The sequence below is a fragment of the Salvelinus fontinalis genome, chromosome 37, assembly GCF_029448725.1.
Source record: "Salvelinus fontinalis isolate EN_2023a chromosome 37, ASM2944872v1, whole genome shotgun sequence".
Taxonomy (NCBI): Eukaryota; Metazoa; Chordata; class Actinopteri; order Salmoniformes; family Salmonidae; genus Salvelinus; species Salvelinus fontinalis.
The window spans coordinates 21,109,740-21,135,981 of record NC_074701.1 but is presented as its reverse complement, the minus strand read 5'-3'; the positions used below and the strand labels follow the sequence as shown (position 1 = coordinate 21,135,981).

Below are 26,242 nucleotides of genomic sequence, written 5' to 3'. Positions count from 1 at the left end.
TCCTACCCTGCCTTTCTAAAGTCTTCGAAAGTCAAGTTAACAAACAGATCACCGACCATTTCGAATCTGTACCTTCTCCGCTACGCAATCTGGTTTCCGAGGTGGTCATGGGTGCACCTCAGCCACGCTCAAGTTCCTAAACGATATCATAACCGCCATCAATAAAAGACAATACTGTGCATCCGTATTCATCGACCTGACCAAGGCTTTCAACTCTGTCAATCACCGCATTCTTATCGGCAGACTCAACAGCCTTGCTTTCTCAAATGACTGCCTCACTTGGTTCACCAGGTTCAGTGTGTCAAATCGGAGGGCCTGTTGTCCGGACCTCTGTTAGGGTTAAATTCTCGGGCCGACTCTTTCCTCTGTATACATCAATGATGTCGCTCTTGCTGCTGGTGATTCTCTGATCCACCTCTACGCAGACGACACCATTCTGTATACTTCTGGCCCTTCTTTGGCCACTGTGTTAACAAACCTTCAGACGAGCTTCAACGCCATACAACACTCCTTTCGTGGCCTCCAACTGCTCTTAAATGCAAGTTAAACTAAATGCATGCTCTTCAACCGATCGCTGCCCGCACCCGCCTGCCCGTCCAGCATCATTAATCTGGACGGTTCTGAATATGTGGACAACTACAAATACCTAGGTACATTAAGCATCTCCAATCCAAAATTAAATCTAGAATCGGCTTCCTATTTCGCAACAAAGCATCCTTCATCATGCTACCAAACATACCCTCGTAAAGCTGACTATCCTACCGATCCTCGACTTCGGCGATGTCGTTTACAAGATAACCTCCAACACTCTACTCAGCAAATTGGATGTAGTCTATCACAGTGCCATCCGTTTTGTCACCAAAGCCCCATGTACTACCCACCACTGCAACCTGTATGCTCTCGTTGGCTGGCCCTTGCTTCATATTCGTCACCAAACCCACTGGCTCCAGGTCATCTATAAGACTTTGCTAGGTAAAGCCCTGCCTTATCTCAGCTCACCATAGCAGCACCCACCAGTAGCACGCACTCCAGCAGGTATATTTCACTGGTCATCCCCCAAAGCCAACCCTTTGGCCGCCTTTCCTTCCAGTTCTCTGCTGCCAATGACTGGAACGAATTGCACCCCAGTATCTCTACTTGCACATTCATCTTCTGCACATCTTTCACTCCATTGTTTTATTGCTATATTGTAATAATTTCGCCACTATGGCCTATTTATTGCCTTACCTCCCTAATCTTACTACATTTGCACACACTATATATTGACTTTTCTATTGTGTTATTGACTGTACGTTTGTTTATCCCATGTGTAACTCTGTGTTGTTTGTCTCGCACTGCTTTGCTCTGTCTTGGCCAGGTCACAGTTGTAAATGAGAACTTGTTCTCAACTGGCATACCTGGTTAAATAAAGGCGAAATAAAACATTGTTTAAAATTAAATCACCTGACCTCAACCCAAATGAGATGGTTTGGGATGACTTGGACTGCAGAGTGAAGGAAAAGCTGCCAACAAGTGCTCAGCATATGTAGGAACTCCTTCAAGACTGTTGGAAAAACATTCCATGTGAAGATGGTTGAGAAAATGCCAAGAGTGTGCAAAGCTGTCATCAAGGCAAAGGGTGGCTACTTTGAAGTATGTCAAATATAAAATATATTTTCATGTGTGGTTATTACATGATTCCATATGTGTTATTTGATAGTTTTGATGTCTTCACTATTATTCAACAATATAGAAAATAGTAAAAATAAAGAAAAACCCTTGAATGAGAAGGTGTGTCCAAACTTTTGACTGGTACTGTAAATGCAAGCAAAGCATTTAGCTATTAAACTAAATAGGATGGTGTCTGTTATGGATATTTTAATTATACAGTATTGTCATGACGTGCCCTGGGGGGAGGATCATAGACCTAAACATGTCGAGTGTGTTGGTGATCTCATGAAGAACAGAAAACACACGTAACTGTATCTCTTAAAGTGTACATTTCCCAGCTGTCAGGTTTACATCTAAATATTGTGAAACGTATGTGATTAAACATGAAAATATTTGTGAAAAGATATAAATGTGATGTTAACCTTCTAAATGAGAGTATGGATTTTCATATAAAGATTAACTAGTCTGTGGCCACGCCCATGTGAGCATAGACATTACGTCGGAGTCATGAAACCGCCATTTTCTACTCCAGAGCATAAAATCACCTGTGATGAAATGTACAGTTCATGCCAAAGAGACCCACGGTAAGCGGGACATCTCGAATGGTTAAGAAGTCAGAGAACGCCGGGACAGAGTTCCCACTTTGGAATAGCTACAATTCTATAGACCATTAGACCATACAACTGTAGTGTTTGGCTACACGGCTGGAAATGGTTAAACTCTGAAACTATCGATCACAACAGAATAAGAGCAAATCTTAGACGTATAATTACTAGTCTGCAGCTAGAAATTACGTATTTCTAGAACGAGAATACTGACAACCGCCGAAGCAACTATTCTATGAGAACATTTCTGAATGGTACTCTTAAGTATCCATTCTAACTACCTACAACCACAAAAGACTTTGTGACTTCTGGGAAAGTTAACCAGAGACTCTGATGAACCCTACAGGACGATCGAGGATTCCAACAGAGAAGACCACAACGACAAACGGGCGTAAATATATATAAGTTGCAATTATTCTCGAATGAGCGGCCATTCATGTGCAAAAGATTAGCATTTCAATGAATATAATTATAGACTGTGTGTAGTGAATCTATTTTGTCTTTTCCGCTCTTTCTCAGTCGCCACCCCTTTCCTTTGTCTAGCAAGCGGTCATATCGGCTTAGCCCTCTAGGGACTTTTCTATCATTGTTAGTAACCAATATCTATTGTTTGTTATGTAATTCTGTGTGATTATCTAGTTAGTTAGTAAATAAATAATTAAGCCAATTTATATATTGCTGATTCATTATGGAAACTAGGGTTCATGCAGATAACCAAGAATTTTAAGGCGTTTGGAATGAGAAGTGATGAGGTAATAATTAATTAATAGAATACTAAGTGATCAGATATTAAAATATCCGAAGAGTTATATTTCTAATCTCAACATTTTCCGTGGTGCCCCGACTTCCTAGTTAATTAATGTTTACATGATTAGTTTAATCACGTAATAATTCAACCTAGAGAACTGATTTGATATAAAATAACAGTCTTCACATTTAATGATAGCCACAGACATGACAGTATAACACATTGTATTTCACGCTTTAATCAAATGGCCTAATGCAGTAACATACAGGAAGGAGGTTCCAGGGAAGTCAGAGGATTATTAACAATCTACATTTTCCCCATTAAAGTGTATGCTCCATGTTTGGAGCACGGCATGTTTGATGCAGCTGTGTTGCAATCAAGAAGACACACCATTATCTCCTGCTGACTTGGACACAACCCCATTTGAATAATAGATCTTTAAGAATTTAATTTAAAGTGGAAGACAGAGACGCGTGCAGGTTCATTAATCTCAAAACAATGCATTTTCATACTTTCGCTTCAGTAACTTGAGAGGGACATCTTTTTGGAATATCTTGGTCATAAATTATACTGCAGATAATATTACAAAGGAGGGAGATGGAGCCTTGTTGCTTTATAATGTTAATTACACTTAGGCTGTGTAGAGAAAGTAAGACAAGCAATGGCTTTCACTATTTCTGTGGATGGATGGAATGGAAGATTCAATGGAAGATTCATGCACTTCTAGTCACTTACTCTATCAATCTAATACTTACAAAACTCACAAAGGAAAGAGGTCATGTTGACACACTCACACAAGTAAACTTCTGCAGGTGGTGAGAAGCCTTGAAAAAAAAACTTGCAGAAGCTTTCCTACCTATGGGTTTTTCTCCACTGAGCATTTAATCTATTTCAGACTTCACAGTGTGACCAGCCCACTGAGGGAGGGCAGAGGACTCACTTTTTTTCATTTGACATTTTAGCAGATGCTATTATCCAGAGCAACTTACATCTTAACATCTTAACATAGCTAGGTGGGACAACCACATATGACAGGAATAGAAATAATAAAGTAGTTATCAGCTAAATCAGAGCTAGAAGGGGAGGAGTCAAGTGCAAGTGTTGGTTCATTGGGGTGCCAGGCCAGAGAAGAGCTTGTACTGGGCTGAGTGGGAGCTGCCATCTCGTAGGGGTGGGAGAGCCAAGAGAACAGAGGTGGCAGTACGGAGTTCTAGGGTAGGGGTGTAGGGTTTGAGCATAGGCTGAAGGTAGGGAGGGGCAGTTCCTCTTGCTGCTCCGTAGGTAAGCACCATGGTCTTGTAGTGGATGCAAGCTTCGACTGGAAGCCAGCAGAGTTTGTGGAGGAGCGGGGTAACATGGGAAGGTTGGGAAGGTTGAAAACCAGGTGACTTTTATTCTAAATATAAAAAGACACTCTGCAGAACCATGCTACTGTGCCAGACAGGGCCGATAATGCAAATCAAATAGATTTCTATTTCAGAAGCTATGGGAAGGTACGTCGGCAGAATTTACTATACCTTTACTATACCTTTTATGGATCTAATAAATAATGGTGATAACATTTGTCCTATTAGGATTTTTTTTTTGCATATCCCACTCCCCGTGAGATGCTCTCAGAGAGTTGGGTCACAGCCAGGGATCATCCATTATTGGCAACGACCCTGGAGCAATTAGGGTTAAGTGCCTTGCTCAACGGTACATCAACACCTAGTCGGCTCAGGGATTCGAACCAGTGATCTTTCAATTACTGGCCCAACGCCCATAACCGCTGGGCTACCTGCCGCTCATATGAGGATATGTTTCAAACAATAGCCATGTAATTATTTAATAAGTATTTTATTTAGTTAATTGACCGGTTTCTCTAATTTATAGACCAGGCACTTTGTGTGAGTTCTGTAGATATAGAATATATATTAAAGATAATGCCTTTCATTAGGTGTAAGCCTTGATGACTCATAGCAGAGTTTCTACACTCACGATATCTTAGACCTTAGACCAATATAATCAATCACAGGATAATTTTAGCACATGTGCTGAGGTTTACCAAAAGCTTTGAAATTAGAGGGGAGAAAATCAAAAGATTAGCGAAAAACAGATCAATAAGCACTTCATTTGTTTTGTACTGAAGTCAAACCGATTGCAGGTTTAATTGTGTTTGATCTTTGAAAGAATACAAGAAACATATTTTCCATGCAAAAAGCCCCACAAAACTTAACTGAAAAGTAATTAATGTCCTCAATCCAGTGAAAAACACCACTCTATACCTGACATGGTGGATCAAACTCTGTGTTCGATAGGATGTGTCAGTGGCTGAGGTTTGGCTCCCACCGTTTGACCCCTACAGTTTCACACCCTGGACCCTTCAGCACCCATCAACCAAGTGTGAATGGGGAGAGTGAGCAAAGCTGAACACAAACACACTCATACAATTCACACATAGTAGAGATTTGCATTAAGCGGTTCATAAGTTACATCAAAAACGTGGATGGAGTTGGGGGAATGGGATGGGAGGTTGGGGGTGGAGGTACACTTACTTTCTATTTTATTTTCCTGTTCATATTTAATTTATAATCATAACTTAGTATGTACTTTATTTCTTAGTATTTTCTTCTTCCTTTGACTGGCAGTCTATGGGTACATGTTTTATAAACTTGTCATTTTAAATGGAAAATGTACTTGTAACCCCCCCCCCCAATAAAAAATAACAAAACAAATAAAAATGTTGTAAAAAAATACAGGAAGTGCCAGTACAGAGTCGATGTGCAGGGGTATGTAGTGTGTGTGTGTGTGTGTGTGTGTGTGTGTGTGTGTGTGTGTGTGTGTGTGTGTGTGTGTGTGTGTGTGTGTGTGTGTGTGTGTGTGTGTGTGTGTGTGTGTGTGTGTGTACCAGTGATGTACTGGGCCCTACTCGTCACCCTCCTTAGTGCCTTGCGGTCGGGTGCCTTGCAGTTGCCGTACCAAGTGGTGATGCAGCAAGTCAAGATGCTCTCAACAGTGCAGTTGTAAACATTTTCGAGGATCTGACGGCCCATGCCAAATCTTTTCAACCTCCTGAGGGGGAAGAGACGTTGTTGTGCCCTCTTCATAACTTTGTGGGTGTGTGTGAACCATGTTAATTCCTTAGTGATGTGGACACAGAGGAACTTGAAGCACTTGACCGGCTCCACTACAACCCTGTCAATGTGAATGGGGGCATGCTCGGCCCTGCATTTCCTGATGTCCACAATCAACTCCATTGTCTTGCTGATGTTGAAAGTTTGTTGTCCTGGCACCACACTCCCAGGTCTCTAACCTCCTCCCTGTAGGCTGTCTCATTGCCGTCTGTGATCAGTCCTACCACCATCGTGTCTTCAGAAAACTTGATGATGGTGTTGGAGTCGTACGCGACCACTCAGTCGTGGGTGAAAAGAGAGTATAGGATGGGACAAAGCACACACCACTGAGGGGCCCCGTTTTGATGGTGATCGTGGCAGATGTGTTTTTGTCTACCCTTACCACTTGGGGCGGCCTGTCAGGAAGTCCAGGATCCAGTTGCAGAGAGAGAGAGGTGTTCAGTCCCAGGGTCATGAGCTTGGTGATGAGCTAGGAGGGGACTATGGTGGTTAATGCTGAGCTGTAGTCAATGAACACCATTCTTACATAGGTATTCCTTTTGTCCAGGTCGATGATGGCAGTGTGGAGTGCAATAGAGATTACGTCATCTCTTGTTCTGTTGTGGTGGTATGTGAATTGGAGTGGGTCCAGGGTGTCTGTGTTGATGGTGTTGATGTGAGCCATGACCAGCCTTTCAAAGTATTTCAAAGCTATAGATGTGAGTGCTCCATGGCCACTAACCCTCCCATGTCCCTTAGATGACACTGACACACTCTATTCTAGTCTTGTTCGTGTTCTCATTCAAGGCAGAGGGCACAAGATCCAAGGGTGAGTTAAAAGCTAAACAACTTCATTGCAGAATGTGGCCAACCAACACCAGCTATATCGCTCGTTCAATTTACTGAATGTTATTATTCTATAGGGTATCACCCTCTGCATCACATCCCCTTTCACCCCAACATCTAATGAGCGACTTTGACTTTCATTGTTACAGTAAATATGTTCACATCCATGAAAGTGGTATTGATGAGGACTTTTAGGGTCTCTATTCACGGAACCAGTGAGCATCCCGCAGGTTAAATCTGTTCGGAGAGGTAAAGCCTTCTGATTAGCTTTGTGTTGTACGTAAAGCTCAGTCACACTCTCAGTCCAGACAGTGTGTGACAACAAGACTTAAGACATGCTCTCAACAATGCAAGCATATTAAACATTGCTGCAGACATACAATCTTAAGGAGAATGCAGATAAAAATACAAGCGCTCTCTCTCTCTCTCTCTCTCGCCTTCATTCAGTTGTGAGTAACTGGGAGGATTGTGTGATTATTTTTCAGACCTAAGCCCCGACTAGAGAGACCGAGGCTGCTGAAGCTGGCCTAATCTCCACTTCAGCCTTGCCACAGCTGCACCATGGATGTCAACGAGCTTCTTACGAGTGTTAAACAAATCAAAATATATTTGATATTTGAGATTCTTCAAAGTAGCCACTCTTTGCCTTGATGACAGCTTTGCACAGTCTTGGTATTCTCTCAACCAGCTTCATGAGGTAGTCACCTGGAATGCATTTCAATTAACAGGTGTTTCTTTTTCAAAGTTCATTTGTGTAATTTCTTTCCTTCTTAATGTGTTTGAGCCAATCAGTTGTATTGTGACAAGGTAGTGGTGGTATACAGAAGATAGCCCTGTTTGTCACAACCCCATTCTGCCTCTCCACCATAGGTGCCAGGACCTTCAGCTGCTCGGCACCCAGGCTCTGGAATGTACTCCCCCTACACATACAACATGCAGTCATCACATTAAAAACCTCCTCAAAACACACGACTTCAACGATGCTTATATCTTATAAGCTAGCGTCCATGATTGACTCTGTCCTACCGCCCTATTCTGTGCCTTCCCAGTTCCCTATATATCCCTATGTGTCCCCCCAACCCCTTACCCTAAACTAGGTTCTTTATCCTCTTCCCAAACCCTCCCTCCTGTTTTATCTGGACCTTTGATTTTAAAATGTACATTTAATTGATGCATTTGAATTTATGTACTGTACTTGATTTTATGTAGGCCTACTTTTAATGTAAGATGTCCTTGAGTATCTTGAAAGGCTTTCCCCAAATAAAATTTATAAAATATTATTACACAAGAGACACCCACATCAATGCACGCCTCCAAGACCCAAATCTCATTCTCAGTTGCATTTCCTAATGAGGACAATTGAAACCGAGGCTAAATCAGTAAGTTCAGCCCCCTTCCCAACGGAAGTATCTACATGCTGATTTTGCAGGTAATTTAGAAAAATTATCTCTGAGGAATGAGATCCAATAGTGAAATGAAGATGACCTATCCCTTTAATGATTACTCAGTCTAATGAGAGGATTAAAGCTGCAATATGTAACTTTTTGGGTGAATTCACATAGAAAGGTAAGTTATAGATCTGTCATTCTCATTGAAAGTAAATCCAAGAAGCGGTAAATCTGTTCTAGGTGCATTACTTCTATGCTTTCCGTTCTGAAGTTTCGTTTTTGCGTCTTTTACTTTCGGTTTTGTACACCAGCTTCAAACAGCTGAAAAAAGTATATTATGGAAAATATATTTCATAGTGGTTTAGATGGTACGATGACTCTCTACACTCTACTTGCTTGTTTTGTCACAAACTGAAATGAACGGAAAAAATGAAATACATTTAAACTTTTAATCAGTATTACTTGTGTGACTATGAAACTATTAAAGTAAAGTAATTTCTTGAGACCAGATTTTCCAAGCAACTAATACAAGGGGATGCTGTTCTTGTGAAAATTTACCCCAGGATTTTCTTAGAGAGATGTAAATCCAAAATGACAATACACAGAATTTTTTAAAATCTAACGTGACAATACTCAGACACTCTGAGAGAGGCAATTGGATAATGCAGCGGGGGCTGAGAATTCATGTCAGAATCGACTTGAGAAAAAGTGAAGGACGGCAAAGAGGCCTTTTTCTTCCTACTTCTTATAAAATTGCATTACAGTTGGGAATTTAAGTTGTTCGGATGAGTTCTGTATTAGAGGTTTATATAATATTGTGAATGTGAGTGAACACATTACATTTGATTTAGTCATCTGTTTTGTGAGTAGATAGCAATGAAAATAAAATGAGACAAAGGTGGAGATTTTTAAATGGGAAAAGGCAAGAATCCTGACAAAGAATTTAAGTGTATGTAAATGAGGATGCAGAATGCTAGCTGTACTTCAAAGAAACTCATCTCTATAGCTTATTTTTAATGAGGGTAAACAAAGAGTCAAAGCAATTTAGCACAACACAGCTAATTAAACTGACTGTTTATCTCAACATAATACTGTAATCGCAGCCTTATTACACATCAACTGTAGGAATATGTTTCACAATACCAAAAAAACACACTAGCAACCCCACAAGGCTAATTAAGTGGACACCGGGATAAATATCAACTAGTGTTCTATCATTCCACTAAAGATTTGAATTAGCTAGCAGATTCAAACACGAAACCATCGAGATACATCATATGAACAAACAATAGTAAAATGGAAAGTCTGGATAAATTAAATCTTTATTTGATAATACATCACATGCACGGAGGCACGCATGCAAGCACCTACAGTATGCACACTGTCAACACACTGCCCTCTCTCTTTGCTTTCCACTTTCCATGCACCATTCTCATCTCCCCCACACGCCTCTCAATCCCTCTCTCTTCCTCTCCCTCGCTAATCCAAAGAAGTAGCAGGTGTTGGGGGACTAATCCAGTCCTTTCAGCCACACTCTCTAATTACATATTGCTGGCCTTGCAATCACTTCAACAGGGCGTACGCACGCACGTATGCAAGCATGCAGTTGCGCACACACACGCCGGCAGATAGCCTAGCAGTCAGAGCGTTGGGCCAGTAACCGAAAGGTCTCTAGTTCAAATCCTCGAGCTGGCAAGGTAAAAAAAAAAAATTGGTTGATGTGACCTTGAGCATGGCACTTAACCCTAATTGCTACAGGGTCATTTCTAATTCACACATGCATATTAATAAACACTTGTGAAATAGGGCAAATATAAGCACCACCCAAATTATTACACACACAAACACATTCTCTGTATCACACTGGCAGTGGTACACTGGGAATGAACATCTGCAAAATCCAAAATTAAACCCTTGAATGTAAACCAATCACATCGCAGAACACATCCACACACTGTACCCAACCCAGGCACATGCATACTCATGCAGGAACAAAAACACACAAACACACACTCTGTCTCTCGCTCTTTACTCTGCTGCCAGGCATTCATGCATGCGTTTCCACCAGGGGTCTCATCGTTTGAATCACAGAGAGACGGCTCCAGAATACCAAACCGGCATCTCAGCTAGAAGAAGTTACAACCAACATAGCACTAAAACAGAAATACACCGAGCGCTCATTTTAACATAGCAACCATTCTATAATTACAGGGCCCAGTCATTATAGCTTCATATCAATCTGAGACCCTTAAAATGGGTAATGTGCTACAGGGCAAACAGGTGTGCACCAGAGACAAATTAACAAGATTTGCTTAATTCAAATGTGAGAATGAAATAAAACAATTGACAATTGAGAGTGTGTTAGTTCACCGTCATGTGTGTGTGGATAATTAGATAAAGACAGAGAGAGAGAGATAAAGAGAGAGAGAACGTGAAATACAGAGAAAGAGGATTGAAATAGCGCTGGAGAAAGGAGTAACTAGTGAATTCATGGTCGTTGAGAAAACAGTCACAAGGCCCTTGCATGGGCGATTTCACAGATTGTTGAAGCCACAAACAACATTTAAAACAATTCTGAAGCTGGTTCTGAGGTACTTTGTACCTGACATTTTCCTATTGAAGACAGCATCCTTCAGTCCTCGAATGCTTTCCTAGAAAGAGGATGCCGAGAGACTGAATGACATTTATTGTCTGGAACCCTCTGATTTAGCTGCTTGATTCTTCTTCTGCTATGTCAATTCCTCTAATGCAGCCTCAGTCCTGAGCCAAGTGTCTGTGTCTAGTGTTGTATTTCGGCCTCTCGTTATCAGACTGAATCTAGTGTATTCTTACTCTGCACATTAGTTGATTGGCATCAGCTAGTTCAGGCTAACTATTCAGCATTAATGTAGCTCTTTGGCGATACAGTCCAAGTCTAACTACAGGGGATGCCCTGTAGAAGCCTGTTGCTGTTGCCATTGCTTTTGTGGAGAGGGAGCATTCTTCATCTTCAGCTTTCATTGTATGCATGTGTGTGCGTGCTTGCATGTTGCCTTACAACCTGGAATTCAATTAGATTTTTGGGGATTTGTACCATTTGATTTACACAACATGCCTACCACTTTGAAGATGCAAAATATTTTTTTTATTTTGAAGCAAACAAGAAATAAGACCAAAAAAATGGAACACTTGAGCGTGCATAACTATTCACCCCTCAGAAGTTAATACTTTGTATAGACACCTTTTGCAGAAATTACAGCTGCAAGTCTCTTTGGGTATGTCACTATAAGCTTGGCACATCTAGCCACTGGGATTTTTGCCCATTCTTCAAAGCAAAACTGCTCCAGCTCCTTCAAGTTGGATGGGTTCCGCTGGTGTACAGCAATCTTTAAGTCATACCACAGATTCTCAATTGGATTGAGGTCTGGGCTTTGACTAGGCCATTTCAAGACATTTAAATGTTTCCCCTTAACCTCTCTTGGGTAGGGGGCAGTATTTTCACGTCCGGATGAAAAGTGTGCCCAAAGTAAACTACCTGTTACTCCAGCCCAGAAGCTAGGATATGCATATAATTGGTAGATGTGGATAGAAAACACTCTAAAGTTTCTAAAACTATTAAAATAATGTATGTGAGTATAACAGAACTGATATGGCAGGCGAAACCCCGAGGACAAACCATTCCCCAAAAAGAAAAAATTCAGCCTACCACTATTTTCAATGGCTGTCACTTTTATTATAAGGCGAAGTCCTCCAAGATTGCAGTTCCAAGGGCTTCCACTAGATGTCAACAGTCTTTAGAAAGCATTTCAGGCTGTTTTTTGGAAAAATGAGCCAGAAATTGTCGTTTTTCTAGGTGGCTTCCATTTTGGCTGATGGTTTCCAAGCAAGTGAATGAGAACGCGTTCTTTGGTATATTTCTCCGGTAAAGACAATAACGAATCTCCGTCTTACATTTATAATTTATTTACGTATTAGGGTACCTAAAGTTTGATTAACTTCTTGCGAATATAGGGGGTGCTGTTTCGCATTAGCATAATTTGCTCTACAGATTAAACTGCCTAGTACTCAATTCTTGCTCGTACAATATGCATATTATTATTATTATTGGATAGAAAACACTCTCTAGTTTCTATAGCCGTTGGAATTTTGTCTCTGAGTGAAACAGAACTCCTTCTACAGCACTTTTCATGACAGGGAGTCAGATTTCAGACATCTTGGCCCCTGATCTGGAGTCAGTTTAAAGGTCCCTGTAAATGCTATGGAGAAACAGACACTTCTTACGTCTTCCCCTGGATGTCAGTACGTGATGACGCTTTGAATGGAGTCGATTGCACAATCAGGGCCTCTATAAATCACCAAATACCGGAAGTAACTTCCTTTGGCTGCCTGCGCCTGACGCACGAAGGACGTCGGACTCGCCTCCTTCCAACCTTTTGTTTAGCCAGTAATATTTCTCCGGTCATGTTTTTACTCGTTATAGGTGTTAACAACATCATAAGGTAGTTAATTTGAACCGTTTTATAGCAATTTATATCCGTTTAGTGCGATTTTGAGGCATTTCTTTCTGAGACACTTTGAACCGCTGGGCACGTTTCCAGTTCATGCCCGACGTTAGTGGGCATTTCCACATGGCAAGAGGACAGCTTTCGACCAAAAGACGATTAGACCCAAGAAAGGATTCATTGCCCAAGATTCTGATGGAAGAACAGCTCATAGTAAGAACAATTTATTATGATAAATCGTGTTTCTGTCGAAAAATGTTAAACGCTTATGCCGCCATTTTGTTTGTTATAGCTTCGCTTGGCGCAAACTGTATTGAAAAGTAAGGATAATTTAAAAAATGTAATTCAGCGATTGTATTAAGAATTAAATTGTCTATCAATCGCTGTCCACCCTGTATTTTTTAGTCAAGTTTATGAGTATTTATGTATAAGACTAGATCACTGTCTAATATGGCGCACGACATTTTCTGACCAGCTGGGCTACTTTTCTCATTGTCTAACCATGATTTTGGTGGCTAAATATGCACATTTTCGAACAAACTCTATATGTATGTTGTAATATGATGTTACAGGAGTGTCATCTGAAGAATTCTGAGAAGGTTAGTGAAATAATTATTACATTTTGGTGGTGATAATGCTAACCCTCTTTTTGCCGTGAATCAATGCTGGGGTAATGTTTGCACATGTGCTATGGTAATATAACGATTTATTGTGTTTTCGCTGTAAGACACTTAGAAAATCTGAAATATTGTCTGTATTCACAGGATCTGTGTCTTTCAATTAGTGTACGCTGTGTATTTTTACGAAATGTTTTATGATTAGTAATTAGGTAATACACGTTGCTCTGTATTTTTTCTAGTCGAGTTGTGATGGTGGGTGCAATTGTAAACTATGATTTATACCTGAAATATGCACATTTTTCTAACAAAACCTATCCTATACCATAAATATGTTATCAGACTGTCATCTGATGAGGTTTTTTCTTGGTTAGTGGCTATCAATATCTTTATTTGGCCGAATTGGTGATGGAGAGAAAAAATGGTGGACAAAGAAAAATGGTGTCTTTTGCTAAGGTGTTTAGCTAATAGATTTACATATTGTGTCTTCCCTGTAAAACATTTTAAAAATCTGAAATGGTGGCTTTATTCACAAGATCTGTATCTTTCATTAGGTGTCTTGGACTTGTGATTTAATGATATTTAGATGCTACTATTTAATTGTGACGCTATGCTAGCGATGCTACTCAGTGTGGGGGGGGGGTGGGGGGTGCTCCCGGACCCGGGGTAGAGATGCGTGAAAGGTTAAAAACCTTGTTTGACTTGTTTGGAAAAGTTTATTAGTAACGTTTGGGATTAATTTTGTATGCATTTTGATGGAGGGAAACTGGGTGGATTATTGACTGAAGCGTGCCAGCTAAACTGAGTTTTTATGGATATAAAGAAGGACATTATCGAACAAAATGACCATTTGTGATGTAACTGGGATGTTTTGGAGTGCCAACAGGAGAAGATCATCAAAGGTGAGGCATTTATTATATCGCTATTTCTGACTTTCGTGTCGCACCTGCCTGGTTGAAATATGTTTTTCATGGTTTTGTATGCTGGCCGCTGTCCTCAGATAATCGCATGGTGTGCTTTCGCAGTAAAGCCTTTTTGAAATCTGACACAGCGGCTGGATTAAAAATAAGTTAAGCTTTATTTTGATTTTTTGCACTTGTGATTTTATGAAAGTTAAATATTTATAATTCTGTAGTTTGAATTTTGCGCTCTGCAATTTCACTGGATGTTGGACGCTACCGTCCCACATGCCCATAAGAAGTTAACCTGTCCCCCCCCACCCCCACTGAAAAACCAGTGCCGCGAAATTCAAAAAAAATATTTTTTTTAAATATTTAACTTTCACACATTAAAGTCCAATACAGCTAATGAAAGACACAGATCTTGTGAATCCAGCCAACATGTCCGATTTTTAAAATGTTTTACAGGGAAGACACAATATGTAAAGATGTACATCTATTACCTAAAAACACATTAGCATAATCCACCATCTTTTATTTGTCCACCAACACCAGTAGCTATCACCAATTCGGCTAAACTAAGATATTTATAGCCCCTAACCAAGAAAAAAACTCATCAGATGACAGTCTGATAACATATTTATGGTATGGGATAGGTTTTGTTAGAAAAAAGTGCATATTTCAGGTAGATGGCATAGGTTACAATTGCACCCACCGTCACAAATGGACTAGAATAATTACATAGAGCAACGTGTTTACCTACTTACTAATCATCAAACATTTCGTAAAAATACACGGCATACACTAATCGAAAGACACAGATCCTGTGAATACAGACAATATTTCAGATTTTCTGAGTGTCTTACAGCGAAAACACAATAAATCGTTATATTAGCATAGCACATAGCACATAGCAGCCCAGCATTGATTCTAGCCAAAGTGAGCGATAACGTCAACATCGCCAAAATATATTAATTTTTTCACTAACCTTCTCAGAATTCTTCAGATGACACTCCTGTAACATCATATTACACAATCCATATAGAGTTTGATCGAAAATGTTTATATTTAGCCACCAAAATCATGGTTAGACAATGTGAAATGTAGCCCAGCTGGTGAGAAAATGTCCGTGCGCCATATTAGACAGTGATCTACTCTTATACATAAATACTCATAAACGTGACTAAAAAATATAGGGTGGACAGGGATTGATAGACAATTTAATTCTTAATACAATCGCGGAATTACATTTTTTAAATTATCCTTACTTTTCAATACAATTTGCGCCAAGCGAAGCTACGTCAAAAAACATGGCGTCCTAAGCCACTAACATTTTTCGACAGAAACACGATTTATCATAATAAAAATGTCCTACTTTGAGCTGTTCTTCCATCAGTATCTTGGGCAAAGGATCCTTTCTTGGGTCTAATCGTCTTTTGGTGGAAAGCTGTCCTCTTGCCATGTGGAAATGCCAACTGCGTTCGGGATGAACTGGAAGCGTGCCCAGCAATTCACAGCGTTTCAGAAATAAATGTCCCAAAATCGCACTAAACGGATATAAATTGCTATAAAACGCTTTAAATTAACTACCTTATGATGTTTTTAACTCCCATAACGAGTAGAAACATGACCAGAGTAATATTACTCCCTCCACTAATGCTTGGAACAAGTGCGGGTCGATGTCCTCCAGGCGCATTACGCAGCAAGAAAAGACTTGCTAGCTACAGGGTTTTTTAATTTATAGTGCCTGTGAACGCGCAATCGACCCCATTCAAATCGTCATCACGTAAAGGCATCCAGGGGAAGACGTAAGCAGTGTCCGTATACTCATAGCAATAACAGTGCCCTTTTAACTGACTCCAGATCAGGGGCCAACATTTCTGAAATCTGACTCCATGTCAGGGAAATTGCTGTAGAATGGGTTCTGTTCCACTTAGAGACAAAATTTCAACTCCTATAGAAACTATAGACTGTTTCCTATCCAATAATAATAATAATATGCATATTGTACGATCAAGAATTTTGTGGGAAGCCGTTTCAAAAATTACACGATTAGCATAAATAGTGACAACAGCGCCCCCATCCTCAACAGGTTAAACCACTTGAGTTTTGCTTTAGCAGTATGCTTATGGTCATTGTCCTGCTGGAAGATGAACCTCCATCCAAGTCTCAAATCTCTGGAAGACTGAAACAGGTTTCCCTCAAGAATTTCCCTGTACTTAGCGCCATCCATCATTCCTTCATTTCTGACCAGTTTCGCCGTCCCTGCCAATGAAAAACATCCCCACAGCATGATGCTGCCACCACCATGCTTCACTGTGGGGATTGTTTTCTCAGGGTGATGAGAGGTGTTGGGTTTGTGCCAGACATATCATTATCCTTGATGGCCAAAAGGCTACGGTATAGTCTCATCTGATCAGAGTACCTTCTTCCATATATTTGGGGAGTCTCCCTCATGCCCTTTGGCAAACACCAAACATGTTTGCTTATTTTTTTCTTTAAGCAATGTCTTTTTCTGGCCACTCTTCCATAAAGCCCAGCTCTGTGGAATGTATGGCTTAAAGTGGTCCTATGGACAGATACTCCAAACTCCGCTGTAAAGCTTTGCAGCTCCTTCAAGATTATCTTTGGTCTCTTTGTTGCCTCTCTGAAATATGCCATCCTTACCAGGCCATGAGTTTTGGTGGACGGCCCTCTCTTTGCAGGTTTGTTCTGGTGCCATATTCTTTCCATTTTTTTTATAATGGATTTAATGGTGCTCCGTGGGATGTTCAAAGTTTTGGATATTTTTTTATAACCTAGCCCTGATCTGTACTTCTCCACAACTTTGTCCCTGACCTGTTTTGAGACCTCCTTGGTCTTCATGGTGCCACTTGCTTAGTGGTGTTGCAGACTCTGGGGCCTTTCAGAACAGGTGTATATATACTGAGATCATGTGACACTTAGATTGCGCACAGGTGGACTTTACTAATTATGTGACTTCTGAAGGTAGTTGGTTGCACCAGATCTTATTTAGGGGCTATTATATTATATTATATTATTAATATTTTTTGATATCTTATTCATGAAGGGAAGTGATATTTGTGACATAATTATACTGAGTATACCAAACATCAGGTACACCATCTTAATATTGAGTTGCCCCCCTCTCTTTTGCCCTCAGAACATCCTGAATTCGTCAGGCCATGAATAGAATCTGAAACAGCATTGGTCACTTGCACTCGTCGGGGCATGGACTCTACAAGGTGTCGAAAGTGTTCCACAGGGATGCTGTCCTAGGTTGACTCCAATGTTTCCTACGGTTGTGTCAAGTTGGCTGGATGTCCTTTGGGTGGTGGAAAATTCTTGATACACACGGGAAACTGTTCAGTGTGAAAAACCCAGCAGGGTTGCAGTTCTTGACACAAACCGGTGCGCCTGGCATCTACTACCATACCCTGTTCAAAGACACTTAAAAATTTTATCTTGTCCATTCACCCTCTGAATGGCACACATACACAATCCATGTCTCAATGGTCTCAAGGCATAAAAATACTTCTTTAACCTGTCTCATCCCCTTCATCTACACTGATTGAAGTGGATTTAACAAGTGACATCAATAAGCGATCATAGCTTTCACCTTGATTCACCTAGTCAGTCTATGTCATGGAAAGAGCAGGTGTTCTTAACATTTTGTATAATCAGTGTATGTCATTCATATGGATAGTCCTACTTTACTACAAAAACTTTATCAGTCTTCCAAGTGATCTCACCGCGACTTATGCTCGCCCACAGCACATACTGTATAAAATGCTCCTTTCTAATAAAAACCCTTCAGCTACACTACTTTATAAAGTTTTTATATTTCCTGCAAGCTGTCGCTCAATATTTCCGTGAGAGGAATGGGCAGCCTTTCACACCTTCCTAGCTTCAACTGATATAAATCATGCATTTGTGTAGGAAAGACCAACACCAGGAACCGGGCCCTTAGTTTACAGGCACCTTGATCTGCTTCTCCCATTCTGTCCCTCCCATCTCGCTCACTTCCACCCTCTTTTTATAGCTCTGCTCGGTGAAATTCTCTGCCTCTTTCTCTCATTCTCACTCTCCCTCATCTTTCTCAAGGTCTTCATTCCTCTCATTTACCTCTCTTTCTTTACTATGTAGTTCTCTCACTCTCTCTCTCTCTTAATCTCTTTTTCTATGCCTTTATCTCTATACTGCTCACGTCATCTCTTTCACTTAATCTCTTTACCTGTCACTCGCTTTTCTTTCTCTCTTCTAAGACAATCTGTATTATTCTCTCACACACTTTCTCTCTTTTTCTGTCTTCTCACTCTCCTCGCCATCCTTCCTCTCGCTCTCCAACGTCCTTTCTCTACCTCCACTCACTTCTGTAATGCTCTCTCTCTAGTTCAGTTCCCCACTCTCTCTGCACCTGCAGACAGCCCATATCCTTTATCCCCCAGATAGAAATCTCTTCAATCCGATTAACTGCAGTTGAAACCTGGGAAAAAACACATTTGCTTTCTCATACATTGAACCAGCAAAAAAGCCAAAACAAAACAAGCTTTGTATTTACACTCGAAATCAGCTTTAAATGGTGAAGTGATACTTTGAATCTTTCTGGCACCTGTCAGAGTGACTGCACAACAAGCATTTTGGATAAATTAAACATGCTATGTTCCATCTGAATGAGCAGTCATATCCCCTTGTGAGCCCTTGGTATTCTCAGACTGCACAGAGGCCCCAGTAGGCAGACATGTTGAGCTGTAATGAGAAAAGCATGTCTAGAATAAAGCTAAGCCTGAACATAAACAACAATCAGCAAGTGCTTTGTTTAGTCATCTATATAGCAATGTATCACTCTGTCCTCCTAGCCATCTTTTACATTGCTCAACCTATCTCCCAATCCATCTCTTCACCCTTCTATCAGTATATCACTAGCTGACCAATAAGTCCTCATCAATCAATCTTGGAATTGTGTAGATGATATACATGAGGAGGATCATTTGAAGCATCATATTGCTTCCCTTTAAATCATACTCTGTAATATGCAATCCCCATCTTCTTCTCTCAGTAAGGTCAATACAATCCTTCCCGTTGCATTATCCCATTCAATACACCATTGATGGTACGATTGACAATGGAAATTGACGTCAAAATTTGGGTCCATTTCTTCCTTAGCAACAACATGAAAAACCAATGAGGCCTTCAAGCTATTCAGACCTCTCTTTGAGCACGTTGAGTACTAAGCAGTAAAGAAAGTGACATGAATCAATATGTTTTCTGTTCCTTCCCTGGCCCACCATAATGCTACAGCACACAATACCAATGAATGGCCATTCAAATTGCAAAAAAAGCACTCTCACATCTGAGTTTTGTTGCATTACTTCAAAGAAAAGAGCACACTGCTCTCGCTTGTTTCACTTTTTTATTCAAGCTTACGTGTATTTCTTTTGGCCTTCGTCAGAGCTTTTTTTCAAAGCTCTGACAAAAGCAGAGAGGCCCACACTTAAGCTGTGCACTTTTCAATCCGTATAAGGTTTGGTCATTGATAAGTGCCTAAATTGGAAAGCAGTGGCTGTACAGTAACGGGCTATACATGACGATAGAGCTCTGGGTCTCCGTTTTACAGCGCTGTATGGGATTCAACTGACAGACGCACTAAGTGTGAGCACCAAGCGCAAAAAGAAGATGCCCCATCCCTCCCGCTAATTGGCTAGCGCAATAAGAAGATGCCCCATCCCTCACGCTAATTGGCTAGCGCAACAAGAAGATGCCCCATCCCTCCCTCCCATTGGCTACTTTTGCTAACGTTTTGTCATCTGAGAGACGGGAATGCTGTAAATCAAGAGGACTCGATGTGTTCTGAAAGATGAGACATTGAGGATTATAATAAATACAGTTTTGTTGTAATGCTAGCAAACCACACACCCTTGCAAGCAAACCACACACACGCAAAAATATTATAAAACTCATGTCATTTACAGTATCAATGTTTATGATAGGCTCATTCTACTCAGAACAATTTGGGGAATGATGCCATGTCATACTTGTAATTGTACAGCAAACATACCGATGTTAGTCTATTGTGAAGAAAACTGGCTACAGAACAAGTACCTGAATGCGCTTATGGATCCTTTCTTCGCACACCAAAATTACAATCTGTTTCTCCGAAGTGCCTTGTGAAAGCCTAACACTGTGTCGTAACATGACTTTCATTCATTTCCTTGAGTCATATCACCAGTTAGACATCTACTCAAACCCTTGTCCTTTTTTCTTATCTCATGTTGGACATCCCCACATGTTCTATTTATATTCTTATTATGTAACTCAATGTATCAAGAGTCTGATTTCGTTATTGACAAATGCTGCGAAAAGTACAGAAAATGTAAAATGCTCAAAATGTGTCCTCACTTTCGATCTAATTTCATTAATTAGTTAAATAAAGGTTAAAAAAATGTTTAAATGTAAATTGTATCTGAGTGTTATTTATTTAATTCACTAACTATGTTTAATTGTTAGCCAATTAAATTAATCATGTAACAATTAACTCATTAGGAATTTGGGCCACCACGGAAGAGGTTATTTAACGAGTTGCCATCTCCTGAATTAAACTCTAGAAGATATATAAATTAAATATCGATAACAGTCACTTATTAATCATTACCTCATATCAGTCTCATAATCTGAACGGTCACAACCTTCTTGGATCAGCAACAACCCCAGCCGCGAGCATTATTCCGTACTAAACAAATTGGTTTAATTATTTATTTACTAGCCAACTAAATAATAACACAGAATACACATACACACTTCGATGAGACTAAGGTCCCTAGTAGACTGACAAGATATGACGGCTTGTTACACATATGGAGAGGGGGTGGGGGAAAAGAGAGAAAGGGACATTTATCGTGGATACATTCTAGGACTGTCCTCACATTAATCATATACCTTGCACACAAACTACCGCCCGTTTGGAATAAGAAGCAATGAATGTATTAACGTGTTGAATGCCATTTGCCGTTTCTCTGTCGGTACGAGCCCTCCTTTGGAAGAATGTTGGTTTGGTGAGCCTTTCGTGTGGGCCACTTGTATATGCTCTGATTATCCACCAGAGGTCACAATGTTCTCCTTCTTAGTTGTCCGGTCTCCAATGGGCTGTTTCCTAAGAACAGCTACTTAGCCGTATCAGTGATTGTCTGAGAGGGGAGTTATTTTCTCCTCTTCCTCGGGTAGATAGTCAAATTTCCAAACCACTTTACATGCACAGCTGCAGACTGGCAGTGTCCTGGTCTAGTCTGGTGAGTTTATCTTCACCTCGAGTTGAGGTTGTTGAGTTCTAACCATTTCAAATGTGTGGACCATGATCTCACGTCTTTCTGGTCTGATGTTAATTTCTCTTCCAATACTTTTAAGCACTCGAAAAGGGCGGTTCCATCACACTGACACACTCGTCTGACCTCACTTGGGGTGTGGCTAGTTACTGTGCAAGGTATTCTCAAAAACAATTACCTATTTTTACATTTTTTTTATCACATTTCTAGTTTAACACAAATACTTTCATAATTTTTCACATTGTCTACACCATGTATTGGATGGAGACCTCATACCTGTAATGTACATACTTTTCAAGTTGCAGTATTTCATTTATAACCTTACTAAAGACATAACAAAATGAAAAACTTTTAAAAAATTATTCTTTAGGTCCCCACTGACCATTCCCCACATTCTGATGTTAGGAATTGTGTTCCAGTGTTCACTTTTGTTTTTGTTTTTGGCCAGCAAAAGTATTTTGGAGACAAATACATTCCTTTGGTTGATACTAAGGAGCAAGAGAGTTCTCTGCTGCATAACATTTACGACCGGGTGTGCGGTGTCAAAAAGCGCCCCCCAGCGCCCTCCTCCTGTCACAATCATTTGAATGATTGGACCAAGGTGCAGCGTGCGTAGAATTCCACACGTTTAATAAATATTAAACTCACCAAACAAAATAGAAGAAAACGAAACGTGACGTTCTGGGCTGCTCACAGGCAGCTACACAAAAACAAGATCCCACAAACAGGTGGGAAAAGGCTGCCTAAATATTATCCCCAATCAGAGACAACGATAGACAGCTGCCTCTGATTGGGAACCATACCAGGCCAACATAGAAAATGAAAAAAACTAGAATGCCCACCCAAATCACACCCTGACCTAACCAAATAGAGAAATAAAAAGGCTCTCTAAGGTCAGGGCGTGACACTTCCCCTCTTCTGTGGGTGAGAGAAGGTCTGGCCACTGTCAACCATTGCCCAGCTGATCTGAGCCACTGGATCGTCACATGCAGTCATCACAGCTGTAAGATCGAAATTTGATAACTTAATGCTGGCAATAGAATAAGCTTTCAAATTATGCCCTCTTGACCCAGATTGTGATTTATAATGGACCGTTTTTGGATTGCGTAACCAACTACAGTAATTGTCTGAAGGTGCGGATGCAAGGCTGTATTTCAAACAAAATAATACAAGTGTGCTTGCTTTAGTTCCTTAATTGCAAAGCTAGGAGAGCTCAAAAAAGCACCTAATAGTTAAAAGGTCTTTCCTTGAGTCATATCAACAGTTAGACATCTACTCAAACTCTTGTCCTTTTTTTCTTGTCTTATTTTGCACATAACCCACATTTTCCATTTATATTCTCATTATGTTACTCAATCTATCAAGAGTCAGATTTCGGTATTGACAAATGCTGTGAAAAGTAAAGAAAATGTTAAATGTACAAAATGTGTCCTCACTTTCGGTTTTCTTTCAATTTCTACTATAGTTGAACTGGGCCCTACATGCATATAGGCCAATTCCCAAGAGTGTATTGGATTAATAAAACAAAGTTATATGAGCAAGAGCAGTGGGCAGGCTACTCTGTTCTTCAATGAACGGCCATTGAAATCATTTTTTGAAAATGTAATTTCAGCAACTGATTCAATTCTTCTATCACAAGGCTTATGATGTATTCATCCCTCAAGTGATGCAAAAGCCATTCTAAAACAAGGACATTTCTTGGAAACCTACAGACAAAGCATGGTGTATGGTGAAGGACTGATGATTATTCTGTTTGTTTGTCTGGTGACCGACGTAAACTAATATAAAAGGGAATGCAGGGGAGATGGAATCTTATTATATGTAATTTGTAATGCATGTGTGTGACAGGAGGAAGAAATTGACCACATTTAGATGGATAATTGCTTTGGTCAATAATGACTGGTTGCCTGTTTAACATTCCATTATAGGAACACCAGGCCTGGACACTTTCATCACATCCAGAAAAATAAAAGGACAGGGGCCATATCCCAGGTAAATTAGTGTTTTATGAGGTGGATAAAGCGCAAATCTCTCAGACATGGCAAATCAGAGTAGTACACGTTGATACAGGGACGGGAGGGGCTTTCTAACGCAGGCCTGACTGCATGGCGGTCTAATACATTCCCTAGACAATCCATCATGGCCATATCACAGTAACACATATGGAGAGGTAGGGCTGGGAAGGACATGTATGGAGAGGTAGGGCTGGGAAGGACATGTATGAAGTAGTAGGGCTGGGAAGGACATGTATGAAGTAGTAGGGCTGGGAAGGACATGTATGGAGAGGTAGGGCTGGGAAGGACATGTATGAAGTAGTAGGGCTGGGAAGGACATGTATGAAGTAGTAGGGCTGGGAAGAACATGTATGAAGTAGTAGGGCTGGGAAGGACATGTATGAAGTAGTAGGGCTGGGAAGAACATGTATGGAGAGGTAGGGCTGGGAAGAACATGTATGAAGTAGTAGGGCTGGGAAGAACATGTATGAAGTAGTAGGCTGGGAAGAACATGTATGGAGAGGTAGGGCTGGGAAGGACATGTATGGAGAGGTAGGGCTGGGAAGGACATGTATGGAGAGGTAGGGCTGGGAAGAACATGTATGAAGTAGTAGGGCTGGGAAGGACATGTATGGAGAGGTAGGGCTGGGAAGGACATGTATGGAGACGTAGGGCTGGGAAGAACATGTATGAAGTAGTAGGGCTGGGAAGGACATGTATGAAGTAGTAGGGCTGGGAAGAACATGTATGGAGAGGTAGGGCTGGGAAGAACATGTATGGAGAGGTAGGGCTGGGAAGAACATGTATGAAGTAGTAGGGCTGGGAAGAACATTTCTGGAGAGGTAGGGCTGGGAAGAACATGTATGAAGTAGTAGGCTGGGAAGAACATGTATGAAGTAGTAGGGCTGGGAAGGACATGTATGAAGTAGTAGGGCTGGGAAGAACATGTATGAAGTAGTAGGGCTGGGAAGAACATGTATGAAGTAGTAGGGCTGGGAAGGACATGTATGAAGTAGTAGGGCTGGGAAGGACATGTATGGAGAGGTAAGGCTGGGAAGGACATGTATGGAGTAGTAGGGCTGGGAAGGACATGTATGAAGTAGTAGGGCTGGGGAGGACATGTATGAAGTAGTAGGGCTGGGAAGGACATGTATGGAGAGGTAGGGCTGGGAAGGACATGTATGAAGTAGTAGGGCTGGGGAGGACATGTATGAAGTAGTAGGGCTGGGAAGGACATGTATGGAGAGGTAGGGCTGGGAAGGACATGTATGAAGTAGTAGGGCTGGGAAGAACATGTATGGAGAGGTAGGGCTGGGAAGAACATGTATGAAGTAGTAGGGCTGGGAAGGACATGTATGAAGTAGTAGGGCTGGGAAGAACATGTATGGAGAGGTAGGGCTGGGAAGAACATGTATGAAGAGGTAGGGCTGGGAAGGACATGTATGAAGTAGTAGGGCTGGGAAGGACATGTATGAAGTAGTAGGGCTGGGAAGGACATGTATGGAGTAGTAGGGCTGGGAAGAACATGTATGGAGAGGTAGGGCTGGGAAGTACATGTATGAAGTAGTAGGGCTGGGAAGAACATGTATGGAGAGGTAAGGCTGGGAAGGACATGTATGAAGTAGTAGGGCTGGGAAGGACATGTATGAAGTAGTAGGGCTGGGAAGAACATGTATGGAGAGGTAGGGCTGGGAAGGACATGTATGGAGAGGTAGGGCTGGGAAGAACATGTATGGAGAGGTAGGGCTGGGAAGAACATGTATGAAGTAGTAGGGCTGGGAAGAACATGTATGGAGAGGTAGGGCTGGGAAGGACATGTATGAAGTAGTAGGGCTGGGAAGAACATGTATGGAGAGGTAGGGCTGGGAAGGACATGTGTGAAGTAGTAGGGCTGGGAAGGACATGTATGGAGAGGTAGGGCTGGGAAGGACATGTATGAAGTAGTAGGGCTGGGAAGGCAATGTATGAAGTAGTAGGGCTGGGAAGGACATGTATGAAGTAGTAGGGCTGGGAAGAACATGTATGGAGAGGTAGGGCTGGGAAGGACATGTATGGAGAGGTAGGGCTGGGAAGGACATGTATGGAGAGGTAGGGCTGGGAAGAACATGTATGAAGTAGTAGGGCTGGGAAGGACATGTATGAAGTAGTAGGGCTGGGAAGGAGGTGTATGGAGAGGTAGGGCTGGGAAGGACATGTATGAGAGGTAGGGCTGGGAAGGACATGTATGAAGTAGTAGGGCTCGGAAGGAGGTGTATGGAGAGGTAGGGCTGGGAAGGACATGTATGAAGAGGTAGGGCTGGGAAGGACATTGTGACATCAATTATAAGGGTCTGGTTGTTGAGCGGTTTGTCTTTTAAAAAGCCCCACCCAAAACTGAAAAACAACAGCTCATAATTTTGATAAATCATACCCAGAACAAAACAACAGCAAAGCAGAAACAGAGATGCACGAGCACAGGCAAATGGAGTCGAGCTTGTGCGCTCACACACACACCTGTGAGAGGCAATTCCAGTATGATGTGACAGCCCAGTGAAGCGCGTGTGAAATAATAAACTGACTGTATAAACAGACCCAGAAAAGGGTGCTCACTGAAAACTGCTCAT

At 41.1% G+C, this 26,242-nt stretch overlaps 1 protein-coding gene across 1 annotated transcript in view; it reads right to left on the bottom strand.

The window, feature by feature from the left end:
• The window catches only part of LOC129836349 (protocadherin-15-like), a 340,099-nt gene that overhangs the window by 213,335 nt on the left and 100,522 nt on the right, over window positions 1-26,242 (bottom strand). The gene's annotated exons all lie outside the window — the stretch shown is intronic.